Raw genomic sequence first — 21954 nt, 5'->3', positions numbered from 1 at the left:
TTTGCATTTCTCTTACTACTAGAGATGTTGAACATTTTTTCATATATCTGTTGATTGCTTGTACATCTTCTTCTGTGAAGTGTCTGTTCATTTCCTTAGCCCATTTGTTGATTGGATTATTTGTATTCTTGGTGTAGAGTTTTTTGAGTTCTTTATAGATTCTGGAAATTAGCGCTCTATCTGAAGTATGAGTGGCAAAGATATTCTCCCACTCTGTAGTGCAGGCCATATAGCCCATCCCTTCTATTTTAATGAGATCCCCCTACCTTATTTTTTTTCTTTTTTCTCTCTAGCTTTCACGTATGACTGAAAACATACGACCCTTGACTTTCTGAGTTTGGCTTATTTCACTTAACAATGTTCTCAGTTCCATCTATTTCTTGCAAATGACATGATTTTGTTATTCTTTATGGGGAATGAAACACCATTGTGTATATATATCACAATTTATTTATCCATTCATCCATTGATTAATGCCTAGATTAGTTCCAGAATTTGGCTGTTGTGAATTGTGCTACTATAAACATAGGTATGCATGTATCACTGTATAATGTTGACTTTAATTCTTCATGATAAATACCAAAGAGTGGAATAGTGGAATAGCTAGGTTATATGGTGGATGGTGGTTCCATTCCTATTCTTTTTTTTTTTTTTTTTTTTTTTTTTTTTTTTGTATTATGAATTGAACCCAGAGGGGCTTAACCACTGAGCCACATCCCTACTCAACCCCATTTTTTCTATTTTTTATTTTGAGATAGGGTCCTAAAAGTTGTCGAGGGCATTGCTAAGGTGCTGAGACTGGCTTTGAACTTGGGATCCTCCTGCCTCATCCTCCCAGTTCCTGGGATTACAGGTGTGTGTCACTTTTGAGGAAACTCCATACTGATTTCCATGCTAGTTGTACTAATTAATAATCCCAGTTCTTTTTTCTCCACATCCTCTCCAGCATTTATTATTATTTGCATTCTTGATGACTGCCATTCTGAGTGGGATAAGAAGAAATCTCAGTGTAGTTAGGTCTTTCATTTCCCTAATTGCTAAAGATGATGAACATTTTTTCATATATTTGTTGTCCATTTGTATTTCTTCTTTTAAGTTCATATTAGTTCTTCTGTTTAGTTCATTTCCTCATTTATTAATGCAGCTATTTGGGTTTTTAGTGTTATGTTTTTTGAGTTCTTTATATATTCTGGATATTAATCCCCCAGTAAATTACCCAGTAAAGATTTTCTCCCATTCTGCAGGCTCTCTCTTCATGCTCTCAATTGTTTCCTTTGCTGTGCCATTCCATTTATTAATTTTTGGTACTATTTACTGAGCTTTAGGAGTCCTACAGAGGAAATCATTGCCTGAACCTATATGTTGGAGTGTTGACCCTACATTTTTCTCTAGCATTTGCAGCGTTTCTGATCTAATTCCTAGGTCTTTGATCCATTTTGAGTTGACTTGTGTTGGGTAAGAGATAGGATCTAGTTTCATTCTTCTACATGTGAATATCCAGTTTTCCCAGCACCATTTGTTAAAAAGCTTTCTTTTCTCCAACGTATGTTTTTGACATCTTTGTCAAGGATCGAATGACTGTCTCTATTCTGGTTTATCTGTGTCTTTTACTCTGTCCCACAGGATTATGTGTCTGTTTTTATCCAGTACAATGCAGTTTTTGTTATGATAGCTCTTAGTAAAATTTGAAGTGGGATACTGCCATGTTTCCAGTATTGGTTTTTTGGCTATTCTTGGTCTTTTATTCTTCCAAATGAATATTAGAAGATGAAGTTGTGTTTTTTTAGAAATTTCAAAGAAGAAATTTGGGAGAAAAGTAAGAAAATATGCTTTCACTTATGCAGTTAAGAAACACAAACTTTAAGACAGTGGTACTCAAACCTAGTTACAGATTACAAATCTTTACCAGAGCTCATGCCAAAGCATTGATGTGTAGGGCGCATTTGTTTTTTATTTTATATTGTTAAGCTACTTAGGTGATTCTAATGCAGTCAGGTTTGTGAATATGAGCTAGGGTACTGAATGTCAAGTTTGGCTGCATATTGGAATCCTCTGGTGTTATGGAACTATTAGTGTTAAAAACACTAATGCTTTGTTCTGTTATGGGCTGAATTGTATCCCCCCAAAATTTGCATTGAAAAATTGAATTCCCAATTGCCAGAACCTCAGAACCATATTTGAAGATGAGTTCTTTAAGAAGGTAAAATGAAGTGTTTAGAGTGGGCTCTACTCCAGTATGACTGGTGTTTTAGTAAAATTAATAAATAAGCATATATATATATATGTCAATATATATTATGACAGAAGATAACTTGGGAAATAGGAAAAATAAACAATTACCCTAAGTAGAAACTCACAGTTAGACAATATTTCTTTCTTTACCTGGTGCCTAGTAATTTGATGTAGTTAGTAAATTACAGTGTGATTCCATTATACCCTAAAAAGAACATGTAATGCACACAGAGAGTATTCACCTCACCTAGTTACTAGGAATTCTGAACCTTTGAGGAGAAGGATTAATTTTGTGCATTTCACAAAAGTAATAAAAAAATAAAATAAAACATCTTCTACAATTCTAGTTTAACAAAAAAAGAAAAGAAGAAGACGAGGCCATGCAAACACAGGGAAGACTATGTGAACAAACAGGGAAGAAAAGACAGCTACCTGCAAGCCAAGAAAAGAAGCATCAGAAAAACCAACCTACCAGTACCATGATCTGGCACTTCAGCCTCCAGAATCACGAGAAAATAAATTCCTGTTGTTTAAACCACCCAGGCTGCAGTACTTTGTTATGGCAGTTTGAGCGAATTAATACAGATCCCATCCTCAGGTTCCTGATTTTGTAAGCACAGTTGCAGCCCTGGATCAGGGCTTTTTAAATTCGCCCTCAGTAATTCAGGATTAAAAGTCACTACTTTAGGTATTCTGGAGTCTGCTTTCATCTATCTTCTGCTTAATGTTAACTTAAGAGAATACCTACTTCCACTTGGAAACATCTCTCTACTGAAGCTAACTAAATGGATATAGACAAGAAATTGAATAGAAAATTAAGTTATTAATTTTGTGAGGATTTTGCTCCATTCCAGTTTAGAACTCCTAAAGGAGATGTTGCCACTGAAGATTTATGTGTTTTTTCTTATGGTGCTGATCTATTTGTTTCATATACTTCACAATTCACACATACATGAATAGTATCTTCCCTAACATTTGTGTTCACGAACAACACAGATGTTCTTATTTCTATTTCATTATCTTTTCACTCTTAATACTACCATTTTTGGATCTCCACTTAAGACTGATATAAAGTGTACATGATTATTTCAAAATATGGATTTTAACATCTTCAGTGTTAATTTTAAATGGAGCCATTATACACTTTCTGTCCCCACAATAGTGGCCTAGTGGCTTAGGAATCATACAAACTTCAGATCCAATCAACCCTGCCACTAAATGGTTATGTGACCTTCAAGAAGTTGTATAATCTCTCAAGCTTCTAGGTATTCCCCTTAAGAGGACCAAGTATGTGTTCCTTGGCTTTTTCCCCATTATTTGCTGCTGGGAGATAGAAATAAGCGGATACTTGGGTCCAAAACAAGCACGATGTTTTGAGTATGGTAAACAAGTGTGAGCAGTTTGAATACCACTTGCATAGCTTAGATATTGAGAGACAACTGAACGTCTATCTTGTCAAAAACACTCTATTTTGAGAACACTATGATATGGTAGAAAAGATGTACCACGTTCTAGCCATTGTATGAAAAGAATTTGAAGAAATAAAATGTGGAAGATACAAGATTAAAAGATTAATGTAGGGATTCCGGCTTGGATTATCAAATGGCAATGGCAGTGGACTTGGAAAGTTGGTAAAGGTATACTTTGGAAGTACAATTAATACAAATTGGTGGTGTGTTGATTATAGAAGGAAGTGTCAAAGATGGCTCCCAAAGTCCTAAAAAGATAGAGGCATTGTTTACTCTTGAAGACTACAAAAAAGTATCATTCAAGAGGAAGTTCAAGAAATTTAAACATGTAAAACCTGAAATATCTGTGAGACATAAATGTGATCATGGCTAAGGTGAACATTTGGATCTGAATTCCAAACAAGTTGTTGCCATAGACAGTTTGGAAGTAACTTCTCTATTTATAGCCAGTTTTGGATCTTGTTGGACCAATCCCAAGTACAAAGCACAAAGTCAGTGCAGTCAAGAGGTAGTATCTGAAATATTTAAGAAAAGTATGGGGCCCCAAGTCAGTCTTCCTCTACATGGAAAAGATCATAATTCTTAAGGTTTTTTTTTTTTTCCTGTGCATTAGTACTGGAGATTAAGTCCAGGAGATTTCTATCATTGAACTACACCTCCATCCCCTTATAGTTTGAGACAGGGTCTCACTAAGTTGTGAGACTGGCCCCAAACTTGTGATCCTCCTGCCTCAGTCTTGCAAGTCTGTGATATAGATGTGCACCACTGTGCTTGACTTTGATCTTTCCTTTAGTTTTATTTTACAATAAATAAAACTCTTTGGGACTAATTGACTAGGTTCTTTAATTCTTTTGTAAAACATCTGATTGGTTTCTATTTAATCTTTCATTGTAACTGTGTGATGTTTATGTTTGTTTTAAAATTATGTTTCTCACAATAGCTTCAAAAAATAAAACTTAGGAATGCATTTAAACAAAGAGGTAAAATATCTGTACAATGAAAACTATAAAAAGTTGATGAAAGAAATCAAAGAAGTTACAAATAAATGGAAAGATATCCATGTTGATGGACTGGAAGAATTAATATTATTAAAATGTTCTTGTTACTCAAAATGATCTACAAATTCACTGCAATCCCTATCAAAATTCTAATGACACTTTTTACAGAAATAGAAAAAAAATCCTAAAATTCACATGGAATCCTAAGGGACCCAAACAGCCAAGACAATCTTGGGAAAGAACAAAGTTGGAGGCCTCCCATTAACTGATTTCAAAACATTCCACATTGCACCAGTAGTTAAGATGGTGTGATACTGGCACAATGTAGGATATATAAACCAATATAACAAAATAAAGAGCCCAGACATAAATCCATGAATTGACATTTGACTGATCTTTGACGCAGGTGATAAGAACACACAAGTGAGAAAGGATAGTCTCTTCAATAAATGATGTTGAGAAAATTGGATATCCACATACAGAAGAATTAAATTGAACTTTATCTTTACCAAATATTAAAAGCAACTCAAAATGGATTAATGACTTAAATGTAAGAGCTTAATCTTAAAACTACTGGAATAAAAACATAGGGGGAAATTTCAAAACACTTGTCTAGACAATGATATTGCAAAAAAAATCTGCAAAGTAATCAAAACATTCAACAGAGTAAAGAGACAACCCATGGAATGGGAGAAAATATTTACAAACCATACATCTGGTAAGTGGTTAAAACCCAAAATATATTAAGGGACTCAGACAACTCTACAGCAAGAAAACAAATAATCTCATTTTAAAATGGGCAAAAGACTTCAATGGATATTTTCCAAAAGAGGGCATATAAATGGCCAAAAAGTACATGAAAAAATGTTCAACATCACTAATCATCAAAGAGATGCAAATTAAATCACAATGAGAGAGTGTCTCAAGCCTGTTAGAATGACTACTTTCAAAAAGACAAAAGTGTGTTAATCAGCTTTCCATTTCTTACAACAAAATGCCTGAGATAATCTATTTCAAAGGAAAAAACATTTATTTTGACTTACAGTTTTGGAGGTTTCAGGTCATGGTTGCTTGGCTCCATTGCTTTGGGACTATGGCAGCACAGTATACCACAGTGGAAGTATGTGGCAGACAAAGACTATTCCCCTCATGGTAGCCAGGAAGCAAAGAACAAAAGAAAAGGAGAGGCCAGGGTCCTAACATCCCCTTTAAGGGCAAGCTCCCAATAACCTAACTTCCTTCCACTAGGCCCCACCTCCTAAAGGTGCCACCATCTCCCAGTAGCACCACAGATTGAGAAGTATACCTTCATCACATGGGCCTATAGGGACATTCAAGACCCAAACTAACTCAGGGGTGAATGACTTATCATATCCTCCAAGAGGCATTTCAGGAAACTCTAGCCAGTTAGTCTAACAGACATTTCTATCAAAAGACTGGTCATGTGTAATTATTAACAACCCCAACTACTGGGAGATGAAAGCAGATAATATCAGGGAGGTTTAGCCTATTTGGGGAGCAGGAAGTGCCATCCACGGATGCAGTGGTAGAATTCTCAAGGCAGTTTAAATGTTCCTGGAGAGAGTGAGTTGATAGTTGGAAAGTTTAGGAAGTAATATCATTAATCTAAACAGATTACGTAGTGATATAATGGAATAAAATCTAGGTGTTGTATAAAAAAAAATCCAAACTATAGCAATAAGGATTGATGAACATGTGAAGAAAAGAAAAACCTATTCATTTTGTAGGAAAATGGTGTGAAAATTCCTCAAAAAGTTAAAAATGAAAGTACTATATGAATAAGAAATCCCACTTCTGGGTATATATTCAAAGAAAATGAAATCAGCACATCAAACATGTATCTACAATTCCATGTTAACTACAACATTTTCACAATACCCAAAATATGGAGTCGACCTAAGTGCCCTTCAATGAATGAATGGAAAAGGAACCCACACACACACACACACACACACACACACACACACACAGAGTGAAAGAGAGAGAATGGAATACTACTCTGACTGAAAAAAATAAAAAGGAAATCCTGTCATTTGAAACTATATAGATATATCTACAGGACATTAAGTCAGGTAAAATAAGCCAGGCACAGAAAGAAAAATGCTGCAGGATTTCACTGACTTGTGGAATTTAAAAAATCTAACTTGTAGAAGCAGAGAATAGAATGGCAGTTGACAGGACTATGGTGAGAGGTGGGAAGAGATATGTTGGTCAAAATGTAAAAATTCAGTTGGACATGATAAATAAGTTCAAGAGATCTTTTTCAGCCTGTAGTTAATAATATATTGTATACTTGAAAACTGCTAAGAAAGTAGGCACTTCTTGTTTTCACAACAAAAAATTCTAAGTATACCAGGTGAAAGACAAGTTAATAAGTTTGATTTAAGCTTACCACAAAGTATGCATATATAAAAGTATCATGCCATCATACTCTGCACCATAAATATATACAATTTTTGTCAACTAGATCTTAAAAAAAAAAAAAAAAAGTTGTCTCCAGAGAACAGATTTTAAACTTGTAATTCTCTTTAGCTAAAAACACATCATTCAAATAGTATTAAACATCTTCATCGTACTTTTTAATATGAGGGAAAAAAGAAGCCTCCTGATGTGGTAGCTGCAGTTATAGGAAAGGCATGTGGTTGTAGGTGTGCTGTCTCCGCAAGGTCAAAATGCAAACAGTGATCAGTTATTTCCTTCTCAGCACTAATGGACACTACCACTATGGCCACACATTCATAAACTTCCACAAACTGAAAGTGGATTTGCTCATTCACTAGGTAATTTATCATGTTAGATATTATTTCCTGCTCATACAATTTAAAAAAATATAGTTGAAGAAAGAACTTCCTTGGAAGATAACTTCCTGCCCATTTACAGCCAAGAAGAGAGCCTAACCAAAAAAAAAAAAAAAAAAAAAAAAAATTACTTACTGGCAACCAAACCATTTTTTTCTGAGATAAGAGAAGGAACCATAAACATACTCCTTTTATAGTACTCATTGTTTAACTATAGCTGCTAATATTGAATGACAGTCACCATAAACTGTAATTGGTTGAGATGCATTAGAGTTGAGTGTGTTGAGTTAAAATGCTCTTAACATTTGTCTTACAGATTTCTGGAAGCATCTCATACCATGTATCACTATAGCTATAATCATTTTTAATCTAGATTACTCTTCCAGGAAGTTTATTTTTGGCTCATAAATTTAAATACTATACCCCACAAATACATTTGCATAAAGGAAGACTTTACAAAATCATCATGTAATCTCATTCAGGACAATATCTAAAAGAAGAGCAAACTCTAAACTATTACGATTACATCTAGCTGGGCACAGTAGCATACGCCTGTAATCCCAGCAGCTCAGCGGGCTGAAGTAGGAGAATCTCAAGTTCAAAGCCAGCCTCAGCAACTGCAAGACACTAAGAAACTCAGTGAGACCCTGTCTTTAAATAAAATACAAAATAGGGCTGGGGATGTGGCTCAGTGGTCAAGTGCCCTGAGTTCAATTCCCAGTACAAAAAAAAAATGTATTACATCAATAAACTTCCTCCCAACCTCAATATATTTCTTGATCTCAAGTCACTCAGCCACCCAGTTCCATGAACTTCTATCAGGTCTCAGTTATCCCTGAAGATAATGAACCAGAATGAATAGCCAATTCACCAGTTGCTCTCATTTTATCTAAATATCACAGACTTTCCTCAACCCCCTTTCTGAATATGGCAATTAATCTATTAATCTTTTTATTTTCTTTATGATCAGCTATGGAGGAATCGATACATAGAAATAATACAAAGATGAGAGGGAGGCAGAAGGAAAAAAGAGGAGTAAAAAAAGGACAACTTATATAATTCTCCAACTGGATAATTAGATACTGAATAATTAAGAATCACCCAGGAAATGGTGTCCACCCTATTCACTGAAATTTTAGAAGTTCTCTTTCCATAACCTTAAGTCAAAATTAAGCCTTTTAAAAAACAGCTCCAGTAACTACTTCACTCATACATGGTGGGTTTCTAAGAGCAGATATTTTAAAATTTTTCCTTCATTAAGTTCTCACTTTTTATAGATTGATCCTAAACCTCACTACTATGGCTTGAATATGAAGTGTGCCCCAAAAGTTCATGTGTTAGTGTAGGAATATTCAGAGGTTAAATATTCATAGGTGAAATGATCAGATTGTGAGAATGTTAACCTAATTAGTTGGATTGGATAAAGTGGATGAAAACTATAGGGAGTTACAGCATGGCTGGAAGGAGGTGGGTCACGGGGGGCAAGCCCTAGTAGGGTTCACCTTCCCTATAGTCACATCCCCCTCTCTCTCTGCTTCCTGACTATCTTGAGCTGAGCACCTTCCATCTACCACCAGTCTTCCAACATGATGTTCTGCCTCTCTGTGAGCCCAAAGCTATGGAGTTGGCTAACCATGGACTGAGACTCTGAAACCATGATCCAAACTAAACTTTTTCTCCTCTAAGTTGTTCTTTTCACATATTTTGGTCATAGCAACAAAAAACTAATAAAAGAAATTGGTACCAGGAGTGTGTTCTTACTGTGATTGACCTGACCAAGTGGTTCAGAAGCTTTAGAAACTGACTAGGAGAACTTTGTAAACGTTTGGAGATACAGGCTAGAGAAGTCTTAGAATGCTGAAAGCAAAGCTTACTGGGTGTTTCTAGAGGGAGCTCAGAAGACCAGAATGCCAATGGTAAGCATACAATAAAGACTGTTCAATGAGGTTTCAGATGGAAATGAGGATTCTGTTGGAAAATTGGACTAGAGGTTATTCATGTTACATTCTGGCAAAGAACATCTATATTTTGCCCATGTCCTGAGACTTTGTATAAGATTTAATTTAAAATAGCATTCAGGCAGTGGCATGAATTTTGCTGGCAGCTTATAGCCAGGTTTACTGTGAGAATCAGGAGCAGAAAGCAGAGCTGAAGGATTTTAAACTTGGAATTTAATCAGAAGAGCATATATAAAATTGAGGCTAAAGAAGATATGTTGAAGAGACACCACCACTAAAGAGAAGCTAAGTACTTTGCACAGAGACAACAGGAAAGTTGGCTTGAGAGCATCTCTGGACTTTGCAAGGTCACACTCATTACAGGCTTAAGGGTGTAAAACGGAAAATTCCTTTGAGAATACATGGGGTGGGGGGAACTCTGCTAACATAGTGGGGCCTAGGAAGTCGTTTCACCACACTCAGTCGCCCAGGCACTCAGATGCTGTTCCACCCAGGGTCCCAGGGGGACCAGCTACTGTGCAAGCTGGCAACAGCTTGGTGTTATATATATGGCATTCATTTGGCAGGAATGCTAGATGTTGGAGTTAGAGGATCATGAAGGTTTCCAACAAGATTTCAAAGGAATGCCTGGGAGGCCAGGCAAAGTGTAACAGGGTCAGAATCTCTGTGAGCGGCCCTTGAGAAGGCAATGTATGAAGCTGTGAAGGTGAATTCAAAGCTGGAATAGAGATCCTAGGAATTAAGAGGTATCAGGAATGTGAACTATCTGCTGGGGAAAGCTGCTGCCTGCAGAAAGAGCTGGGATAAGAGAGAAGCCATGAGCACTACAAATAGCAAGACCAAAGGGGTGGGACAGCCTGAGTCCTCTGGAGGGCATATCTCACTGCCATAAATCCTTGATGCCAGATGTAGAGCTACAGAACTTGTTTTCCCAGCTAGGTTTAAGTCTTGTTTTGGTTCCACCCCTTCTTTCCATGCCCATATTCCTTCCCTTTGAAATGGGAATGTTTACTCTGTGTTATTGTATATTGGATATGTGTAACTTGCTTTTGATTTTTACAAGGGGTCACAGCCAAGAGTTTGCCTTGAGTCTCAAGGGAGAGTTTGGACTTGGACTTTTGGGCAATGCTAGAACTGCTAAGACTAGAGGGCTCTTGTATTTTGCACTGTGAGATGAACATGAACTTTGGGGAGCCAGGAGCAGAATTTATGATCTGGATATGAGGTATCATCCAAAAGCTCCTGTGTTGATGTAGGAATCTTCAGAGGTGAAATGATTGGATTATGAGAGTTGTGACCTAATCAGTTTGAATGGACTACATTGGTAGTAGCTATAGACAGGTGGGGAGTGGCTAGAGGAGGTAGGCCATTGGGGGGCATGTTCTAGAAGGGTTCACCTTCCCTATAGCCACTTCACCTCTCTCTTTTTCTGTTTCCTGATCACCATGTACTGATCAGCTTTCCTTCAGCACTACCCTTTACCTCATCTTGGGCCCACAGCAATGGAGTTGGACATTGTGAACTGAACCTCTGAAAACATGAACCAAAATAAACATTTCCTCCTCTAGGTTTGTTTTTGGTTATAGGGACAAAAAGTTGACTAACATACTCACCAAAGGAAGAGAAGGAGAAAACAAAACCATAAGGCCTGAGTGAATAAGGTTGCCTCCCTATTTAATAATATCTTCCCTCCCTTAAAATGCTCACAGTGAAATACTCAAAATGTTCTTTTTCTTCACCATTCTGGACCCCATCTCCCAACCTTACTTTAATATTAACTTGAAGCCCCAGCCCACATCTCAATCACCTTTGAAAACTTAACTATACCAAGAATAATGTCTTGCTCATAGCAGGAGGTTAAGGATTAGTTCTTTAATTGAACTAAATTGAAAACACCTTTCTATACACTGGCAAGAAAATTGAGTTATCAAGAAAGCATGAGTACCTAGAAATGGGGAATAACTGTGTGCCATGATTAGAATGTGTCTGCCAAAATTTCAAGTGTTGGAAAATTAGTCCCCAGACATGTGTTTGGCATTTGGAGGTGGGGTGTCCAAGAGGCAATTAAGATCAGATAAGGTCATGAAGATGGGACCTCCCATTCTGGCATTAGTGGCTTTATAAGAAGATGAAGAGGCTCAAGTTCTTCCCCATGTTATATACTCTGCCATGTTACAATGAAGAAAAAAGTTACTCACCAGATGCTGGTACCATGTTCTTATACTTTCCAGCTTCCAGAACCATGAGATCAAGAAACTTCTATTCTGTATAAATTATCCAGTTCCAGGTATTTGGTTATAGCAACAGGAAACAAACTAAAGACATTGTCCACTAAAAAGACAGGTCCTAGCTTGGCAATTCCAAAACCATCACAAGTTGAAGAAAATTCCAAAGTTCCTAGTATAACCTCATTCCAGAAAAGAAAAGCACAGAAACTAGCCATGTTTTGTGAGATGACAGCTGTATGGAATGGGTATCAGAGGGCCATGCCACCAACATGAATAATAATGGACCAAGGCAGAAAGTGTAGGGAAGATAACAGAAGCCTAAAAGAGAAAAACTGGCAATTCTGTGGGTTCCTTAGTCACATTATGTCTTATTCATTTCCTACTATAAATAATTTCTTCTGAAATAGCCCACTTCTGATCTGTGCAGTTTATTTGATAACCTATCCTTAAGTGAAATTAAGGATACATGAGTAAAGTGCATAAAATGACCATAACCCTCCAGTTTCAACAACTTCCTGTCTAATACACTTAACCCCTCCACATCCCCTTTAAGACTCAACCAATCTGGGTAGCAATGAAAAAATTCAAAAAATAATTTTATTATAATACTTTATACTTCACATTGAATTTAATCCTGGGAATACAGAAATAAAGATTACTTCAAATAAGAGAAATGCAAATCAAAACCACCCTAAGATTCCATCTCACCCCAATTAGAATGGCGATTATCAAAAATACAAGCAACACGTGTTGGCGAGGATGTGGGAGAAAGGTACACTCATACATTGCTGGTGGGGCTGCAAATTAGTGCAGCCACTCTGGAAAGCAGTGTGGAGATTCCTTAGAAAACTTGGAATGGAACCACCATTTGACCCAGCTATCCCACTCCTTGGCCTATACCCAAAGGACTTAAAATCAGCATACTACAGAGATACAGCCACATCAATGTTCATAGCTGCTCAATTCACAATAGCCAGATTGTGGGAACCAATATAGATGTCCTTCAATTGATGAATGGATAAAGAAACTGTGGCATATATATACAATGGAATATTACTCTGCCATAAAGAATGATAAAATTATGGCATTTGCAGGCAAATGGATGAAATTGGAGACTATTATGCTAAGTGAGATAAGCCAGTCTCAAAAAACTAAAGGACGAATGATCTCGCTGATAAGTGGATGATGACACATAAGGGGGGGCGTGGGAGGGGTTAGTGTTAGGGTTAGGGTTAGGGTTTGGGAGGGGGGCAAGAATGGAGGAAGAAAGGATTGTATAGAGGAAAAAGAAGGGTGGGAGGGGTGGGGGAAAGGGAAAAAATAATAGAATGAATCAAACAACATTACCATATGTAAATTTATGATTATACAAATGGTATGCCTTTAACCCACGCACAAACAACATGTATCCCATTTGTTTACAATAAAATAAATAAATAAATAAATAAAAGATTACTTCATTACTTGGTTGGTGGAAAGCAAGAGGTCTTTCCAAATGTTCCTCATCAAATCATACACACTCAATAAGGCCCTCTCTGAAAAATAGGACAGAAACCCTACCAGGACTATTTGTGTAAAGGTACTGGTAGCTTCTGCCAAGAACAGGAAAAGAATGAGGGGAATGTGGATGGAGAAATGAGTAGCTTGACTGAAGACCACTCAGTGTAGACTGCCTTTTAAGTTGTTGCTGCATGTAGCAACCGCTGAGCCTCCTGGTAATTTTCTGGGTCAATGACTTTATTCTTAAAAAAAAATTAAAAACCCTAAAATATCATCAGACTACTACAAATTAGAGCAACTACTCCAGAATGCTGCCGTGAGGTGGGTGAGACAATGGCCAGGAGTGTAAGTCTGACTTCCACCAGATCTAAGCATGTCTGTAGAGACAAAGGGAGACCAGGCTTAGCTGCCTGCAAAAAGACACCACTTAGGTTCTGTCTTTCCTTCTGAGATACCTCCCAGTCCTCTTTTCCTGTCCAAGTGGGCTTGTTTTCATTCCAGTCAGAATTTACCCATGTGAAATTTAAGAGAGTAAGCTGAGGAAATGTGACATGGCCCAAACCCCTCATTTACCTTTCCTGCCATCCTCCAGCTGAGCCCTCTCTTCTGAGCCTGCTCTCCACAGTACCTGCTCATTCAGAGCCCTGATGCAGAATGCAACATGAATGTTGTAAAAAGAAGCTTTCTGATCCTTCAATAGACTATAGGGGAAAAAAGGAGATAATCAAGGGTACAATAAACCAAATAAACTACTCCCAAACAGCAATAACTTTGATGGCAGCTGGTCTCTTTTTCCTTTATGTGGAAACTTTAAGTTTAAAATGCAATTAATAAAACTACAAACATTCCCCCCACTACCACCAAGATGTGTCCTGATAGGAGTGAGACAATTCCCTGAAAACCAGGGAAGCAGATAGATAACCTACTGGATTACAATTCCACTTCAATATTTGTCCTTTGTAGCTCAACAAGCCTAACCACTGACAGTTATAAGGTGAAAATTAATAGACTAATATCTGCGAACATACATCACTTTTCCTAAAGTTACAAGGAAATGAAATGTATCAAAGAATAAAGCATAGTAGGAAAATGAGGTCTCATTTCACAATAAACTATTAAGAAAAACAAGTTTCAGTTATTTCATTTTTGACTCCTTAATTTCCACATAATTTCATCAAATCAAAAAGAACCCAAACTTCTTTCTCTCAAAATACTTCACCAAAAAGTTTGACTGCCAAACATCTGAGGTTGAGTTCAATTATCATTTGCATGTATTCTATTGTGTGACGAACAGATCTGATTAAGCAGTGTTTCTAATGACCAGAATCGTGTGGTTTCTTGAAGCACTGTAGTAACTGAAAATCCTCCTTGGTTATTTTCAAAAGCATCTGTTTAAAGTGGGAGGCTGGGATATGTGGTAATGCTAAAAGGCCACTATCTTCTCTTACAAAAGTGTGATCTATTTAAAAGATCCCAAATGGCACATATTCCATTTCGGACTACTTTAATTACTTGTAGGTTGCCCATAATTTTTACAGGGCTTTAGTAATGTATTTTCTTTATTTTGAAAGTTCTATGACTAATTGTCATTTGTACAAATGACTGCACATTTTTCCATTCAGATTCACCCCATGAAAATGACTTCCTCTTACCTCCCACTAGACACTCAGTGATTGTGTACTACAGGAGAAACAAATGTCAAGAGAACAACCTCAGGCAATGTTTGATACAATAAATGGATTGTATTAAGTATATTGGGCTTTTTTTCTCTTTTTCTTTCCATGATCCTATAATCTGAAACTATCTGAAACTAATCATGATCCTATAATCTGAAATAAAGTAGAGCAAAAATGAGATGATCCAAGATGAAGGAGAAACAAAAATAGAAGAGGCAAAAGAAGAAAGCCTTCTGTGTCACTCCCTTTGCTTCACTTCACACCCCCTCTACCTAACCTCCTAAAGCTCCTAAAAGCTGACAAGGGAAGGGGAAGGAGTTTTTGCTGAGGATTCCAGTGAGTCACTGTGAGTCACAGAACTGGGCCAGACCACCCCTGCTGGTCTACTGTAACAGAGCTGCAGTCACCGCCAAGTGAAGATGGGAGCTGTTACAGTTCAAATCTGGAATGTCTACCAAAATCTCATGTGTTGAAGGACTGGTCCTAATGCAGCAATGTCCAGAGGTGGAACATTTAGGAAATGATTGGATCATGAGGGCTCTAACCTCATCAATGGACTAATCCATTTGATGGATTAATAATTTGAATGGACCACTAGGGAGTGGTGGAAACCTTAGGCAGGTGAGGCATGGCTGGAGGAATGGGACACTGGGGCACACCCTTGGGAACCATATATCTTATCCCTGTGCCCCCATATAAAGCTCCCCACACACCCTTTCTGGCTGTATGGACTGAGCAGACTTCCTCTGCCATGCCATTCTGCCATGATGTTCTGCCTCTCCTCAGGCTCAAAGCAATGAACCAGCCAATTATGGACAGAAATCTCTGGAACTATGAGCCAAAAGAAACCTTTCCTCCTCTAGGTTGTTTATGGTGGGTACTTTGGTCAGAGTAATGAAAAGCTGGATTAACATAGGAGTTTTCCTGGCCACCAAACACAGTGAAAGTGGGGAAGCTTCTTCCTCTGCCATTAAAGAACATGGACGGTTCCTTGTCACCTGGGAGGTGGCACTTCCTTCTGGAGTGTTTATAAGACTGCTAATATAGGTGTAAAGGACAAAAGCTTAGGTGTACAGGAAAAATGACACTGTAGAACAAGTAAGGCTATAAAATAAATGGCCAAAAAACTTTAATTCCTTATTCATGAATATAATTTAAAAACTAATGATTCACTGAAGCATACACATTAGTGATCACAGGATCTTATTTAGTTATTTTACACATGCCCATGCTAAAACATTCTCATTATAAAAAAGATGAAAAAAAATTAAAGAGCCAGGTGCAGTGGTGCACACCTGTAATCCCAGCAGCTCAGGAGGCTGATGCAGGAGCATTGCAAATTCAAATCCAGCCTCAGCAAAAGTGAGGTGCTAAGCAATTCAGTGAGACCCTCTCTCTAAATAAAATGCAAAATAGGGCTGGGAATGTGACACAGTGCCCCTGAATTCAATCCCCAGTAAAAAAAAAAAAAAAAAAAAGAAAGAAAGAAAGAAAGTTAAAGAGAAACAGAAAAAAAAAAAAAAATGTCTACAATGACTATGAACCTACTGGAGTATTTTTCTAACCGTATTTATTTAGAAATAAATTGCTGTGTACAGATGTATAAATAATTTTAGATCCTGTTCTGTGATTTGCTATTGTAGCATCTAAGTTATTAGAAACTCTTTTTTTTTTTCTTTATTGGTTCTTTTTAGTTACACATGACAGAATTCATTTTGACATAATTATACAAGCATGGAATATACTTATTCTAATTCAGACTCTAGTACCTCTCCTTAGAAACCTTCTATAAACATGTTTATGACTCAGCTTAATCTTGGAATTAAGAAAAAGCAAAGAAAATGACTCATCAATCATTTCACCAAAAAAAAAAAAAAAGTTGAAAGTTACATTCCCATCATTAACATTTCATCATATCATTCTTATAAATACTTTGTAGATTGTGGGATTTAGTGTAAATTGAAAGAGAGAGAGAGAGAGAACCCTAACAGTGCTTAAAAACCACTTTCAAAATAACAATACATTTCATAAATCTTCAGAGCTAAAAACTACACCAGTAGCAACAACATTAGCATGGATTCCACTCAGAGCATATTGAATATTTATCAAACACATCTCTAGCATTAGATAGAATCTATCTTGCTTCTTTGAAAATAGGTGGAGTCAAGAGAGAATTTTTGTATCAGTAGCTGCCTGATCTTCAAAATCAGTGCTCAGTATAGGCATCATTTACATGTTTAATGCCACTAAGGACAGAGTCAAAGAGATTTAACCTTGATATTAAGTCATTTATGTTGAGTGATAATATAAACTAGAAGAAATTTCTTGTGTGAGAGTTAAAGTTCATGAAGACCTTTTTGAACACTCACTCTTGGAACCCAGCTGCCACATGTGGGAACAAACCACATGTACACACTGTGGTGAACAGCCCCAGGTGGTCCCAGCTAAGGGTCAGCAATCACCACTCAGTCAAATAAGACAGCTATCACGAACACCAGTCTAATCAAGCCCCGAGATGATCCACCCCAGCTGCCAACTGAAACCACATGAAACACCCCAAGGAAGAACCACCAGATGAGCAAGTCAACCCACAAAACTGTAAGATGATAATAAAATGTTATTTTAAGCCACTAAGTTTTGGGTAGCTTGTTTTATAGTAAATGATAACCAGAACACTTCCTGTACCCCCTTTTCAAGAAAAAAAGAATGGGCTTAAGGTTCAGTGCACAGAACAATAGTAGCTAAAATACCAAGACTGCTTTCTAGGGCTTGGGACATAGCTCAGTGGTAGAATAGAGCACTTACCTAGCATGAGGAAGGCTGTGAGTTCTATTTCCAGTACCACCAAAAAAAAAAAAGTAACTGAAGACTGTTTTCTTTTCATCTTATTTCTGTTTATGGCAAGTGACAGCAGGCTTTTATTTAATGATTAGAAACTTCAAATGAATATACTTAAATTAAATAAATAATTTATTAAAGTATCAAGTAAATTATAATTTGATTTTAAAAGTTTGTAACAAAAAATGTAAGGGTGAATGGCTATGCAAACATGGGGGGAAATTACACAAAAAGATGAAGAATAACATGGAAAGATTCTAAAAGAATAGACTAAAATAGGGAAACCAAAATCTCTTAGTTTGCTTTGGAGAGATAAAGCAGCAGTATAAAACCCCCAGGCAGGTTCATCCCAGAATTAGCACACTCGGTTGTTCTCATACATGTCACCATCTATTACTGAGTTTCTACTGCAGGATCTGACCTCCTCCACAGGAATGGTTTGGGAGCTCTGGAGCATTGCTGCCCTGTTACTGGAGCTACTCATATATTCTTTAGAGATTTAAAAAAAAAAATAAGCCTCCTGAAGTTTGACAAGTTATTTGCTGACATGCTGTGAACTGGAGTATTCATAAAGATGAGAGGGAAAATAGGACCATAAGAGGCAAATTGAAAGTCATAACTGTTAACCTAGTTTGAATAGAAGAAAAGACAACCTTCAAACAAGACTGAATTTCATTTGGAATTGTTAGTCAGCTTCAGTCACTGAAACAAAATACCTGAAATCATTAATTTATTAAGACAAAAGGCTTATTTTGTCTTATAATTTTAGAAGTTCCACTCTGAGATTAGGTGGACTTATTGCTTTGGGCCTCTGCTAGGAGTGCTGAATGACAATGACAGAGGACACATGGCAGACCAACCTGTTCATATCATCAGCCAGAAAGCAAAAGGGAACAAAGAAGGGGTCAGGGTTTGAGGATATACCATGATGGTCTAAGACCCTCCTACAAAACCTCTCCCCCTAAAGGTCCACAGCACCTCCTAATTTAGGAGATATTCAATGTCTAAATAATAGCAGGGTTCTAGAAGAAAATATAGATATTCTAGGAAGGGAGTAAATTTAAATATTATTGAACTAAAAAGCATGTAGAAAAAGCAGGTCATCAGTTAGAAGAGAGATCAAAATAAGAAGATGTTAATGACAAAGGTGTGGGAAGGTTGGACAGGAGACTCAGCTGATAAAGAGGAGGAATGAGTGAGTGAGTGGAGGAAAGCTGTAGATTAAGTACAACTAGTAGACTGTTAACATTTGTGATAGATGTCCTTGGGCTTTGGGAAACACATTAAAACATGTGGATACAGAATTTCTCTTTGGCTATGAGTGGCTAAAACAAACCTTACATTCTCAATGTCATATTTATTATTTGACAGAATTATAAACCACCACACTGCATACCTTAAGTTCATTCCAAAGTACTAGATATTGAAAATTTTAAGTGAGGGAAATCTAAGAGTTTACTATATATTCATTTGGTAAGAAATTTCTTCCCAGAAGCTAAATATCGATGACTAATTAAGCAATTCTCTGGCTAGAACTAACTGAGCCACCTCACCCCAAATTCAAACTGATTCTTTTGTAAAGCTAACCAAATGTTTTGGAGTTTGTTGTTTTGGTTTTTTGTTTGTTTGTTTGTTTGTTTGGTACTGGGGATTGAACTCAAGGGTGCTTTACCATTGAGACATATTCCCAGCCCTTTTTATTTTTATTTTGGGACAGCTAAGTTGCTGAGGCTGGCCTCAAATTTGTGATTCAGGCTTCCTAGTCACCAGGATTACAGGCATGTGCTACTGCACCCAGCTAGCTAACCAATTTTTAAAACTTTCCCAACATATGTGCATAGCATATAAATAAATCTTCCACAACTCTGAATAATTTGCTTCATATTTTTTACCTTACCACCCAAAAACGCACATACTTTTTTTCTAAATATTTTAACATTTTCATTATGTAAAACTGCATGTATTGATAATTTTCTGGTCATTTTATTCATAAATTCGATTATTAAGAAATATATCATCAGCACTACTTAGAAAAATCCATCAAGTAAAGAGGTATTTTTTTTTAATTTTTTATTTGTTCTTTTTAGTTATACATGACAGTAGAATGTATTTTGACACATCATGCATACATGGTGTATAACTTCCCATTTTTGTGGTTGTACATGATATCGAGTTACACTAGTTGTGTATACAGGAACATAGGAAAGTTATTTTCGATTCGTTCTACTGTCTTTCCTATCCCCATCGCCCCTCTCTTCCCTTCATTCCTCTTTATCTAATCCATTGAACTTCTATTCTTCCCTCCCCCACCAAACCCTTATTGTGTGTTAACATCTGCATATCAGAGAGAACATTCCACCTTTGGTTTTGAGGGGAATAGGCTTATTTCACTTAGCATGATAGTCTCCAGTTCCATCCATGTACTGGCAAATGCCATACTTTTATTAAATCAAGAGGTATTCTCAATCTTTTCATTTATAAACTATGATTTCCATCTTAAAAACAATTATAATATCATGCCACATTTTATGATGGTATGACTGCCTAATTTATTCAACAAATTGGCAGGAAAACCAGAGTTGAAATCTGTAGTCCCTTCATATATTCTATGTTCAGTTCTACATCATTTCTAATTATTATGGGAACCCTAAATATTTAATCTATACATGCTCCAAATTTTCAGTCAACCATTTAAGTCCTCAGAATACAGTGAGTACTTTCCTACTTGTGACCCCCAGAATGAAGAGTGTTTGCAGGCCTCCACAGTGCTTGAGAGCAAGGCGATCAAGCAGGTCCCAGCTCTGAGACTACAGTTCTTTAAATCACTGTAGCCCTCTGCACTTCAGTTTCCTGGAAAAGTGTCAATAATAACAGTTCTGCTCATGCATTTGTGAGGATTAAATAGGGTGATATGTGTAAAAGAATATAATACATGACAGAGTAAGGACTATATTACTGTTGTTATTCAGATTTATTACAACTCAAATTAACTTAAACATAAAGGTGAATCCTATCAGAGCTTCTGCCATTGTCAATGTCAATGAAGGTTCACCTGAAAATAAGGGGACTGTCTTTTGATATAACTGCTTTCAATTCCCAAGCCACAGGAATTCATCAACCTGTGTTTCTCTCCCTCCCTCCCTCCCTCCTCCCCCCCCCTCTCTCTCTCTTCCCCACCCCCACCCCCCAGAATTCTGCCAGACAGGGTGATTTCCTTAAATAACATAGTCCAAATGCAAAGGGGAAAATTATAGAAACATAGGATGCATGATGTTACATAACTAGTGTTAAATTGTGAGATGCTAATGATAAGATTTGTGAATATTCTGATAAAATAATAATCAGCATGGACTGGAAAATCAGCTGCTATTTTGGGAAAGGCACAATTTCTGTTGGGCCTTAGTTCAAAGAAGTGCATTTCAGGTGGGAGAGAGTGTGGTAGAAGGTAAAGAGGTGGGAAGAGTGGGGTAAGCACAGGAATTGAGGGATGGAAACTGGTCTTAGTGTGTAAATCCAGGTATCTTTCTCCAAGCATAAGGTAAAGGAATACTTATTCATTTATTACAATTTTATTTCTATATCTTTAATTTTTATTTAATTTAATTATTTGTTTTTATTAAAAGCTTATAACTATCAAAATTAAGTGTAAGTGCATTTGGGCATGTCAATATTTATAATCAAGGCATACATTCTTACCACAGCTAACAAGTTTTCACCCCCAAACTTTGAAAAGGACCCCAACTAATAAAGGGCTTCTGTTTTTTCTATTTCATAGGTCCCATGCCATTACAAGTAATACTCAACAACTGGTAAGATGCCTGAAATTACCTGAATGGTTTGCTATTTTTTAATATAAACCAGATTTTCACAAGAAATACATTCACTAGATACTAAAGGCATAAATAGACTTTCAATTTCATTTCCATAACCTTTCTCATTGAGCTGGGAAATTAAACTGCTCATAAATCAAAATACGAAGGGCTTTTGTGCTTTGGTTTGCAAAGAATATTAGATTGGCTTGCAAATAATGCTGGATATTTGCCCACTTTTAGAAAACAGCTGCAACAAATTTACAGAAAATATGCTAATTCATTCCACCCTTGTGTTCTATACAGATTCTAGAAGGCACAAGACTATAGCAGGTGTATCTCTTTACACTAGACACTGTCTTAACAACTACAATAATTTGAGAAAGCATAAACCTATAAGGTTGCTATATGAGCAACCTTAGGAATT

The 21954-nt window shown here is 36.8% G+C and overlaps 1 protein-coding gene and 2 long non-coding RNA genes across 4 annotated transcripts in view; 1 reads left to right on the top strand and 2 right to left on the bottom strand.

Annotated features, from left to right (window-relative positions):
* The window catches only part of PLCL1 (phospholipase C like 1 (inactive)), a 338334-nt gene that overhangs the window by 207893 nt on the left and 108487 nt on the right, over window positions 1–21954 (bottom strand). The gene's annotated exons all lie outside the window — the stretch shown is intronic.
* Window positions 1–21954, bottom strand: part of LOC306656963 — a 174101-nt gene that overhangs the window by 59205 nt on the left and 92942 nt on the right. The window lies entirely within an intron of this gene.
* Window positions 244–2257, top strand: LOC306656964. Its single transcript, XR_013762682.1, has 2 exons — window positions 244–1995; window positions 2031–2257. It is a non-coding gene; the product is annotated as an uncharacterized lncRNA (long non-coding RNA).

This window comes from Sciurus vulgaris (assembly GCF_902686455.1).
Source record: "Sciurus vulgaris genome assembly, chromosome: 3".
Lineage (NCBI taxonomy): Eukaryota > Metazoa > Chordata > Mammalia > Rodentia > Sciuridae > Sciurus > Sciurus vulgaris.
The sequence above is the reverse complement of the archived record's forward strand: the minus strand, read 5'-3'. Positions and strand labels throughout refer to the sequence as shown.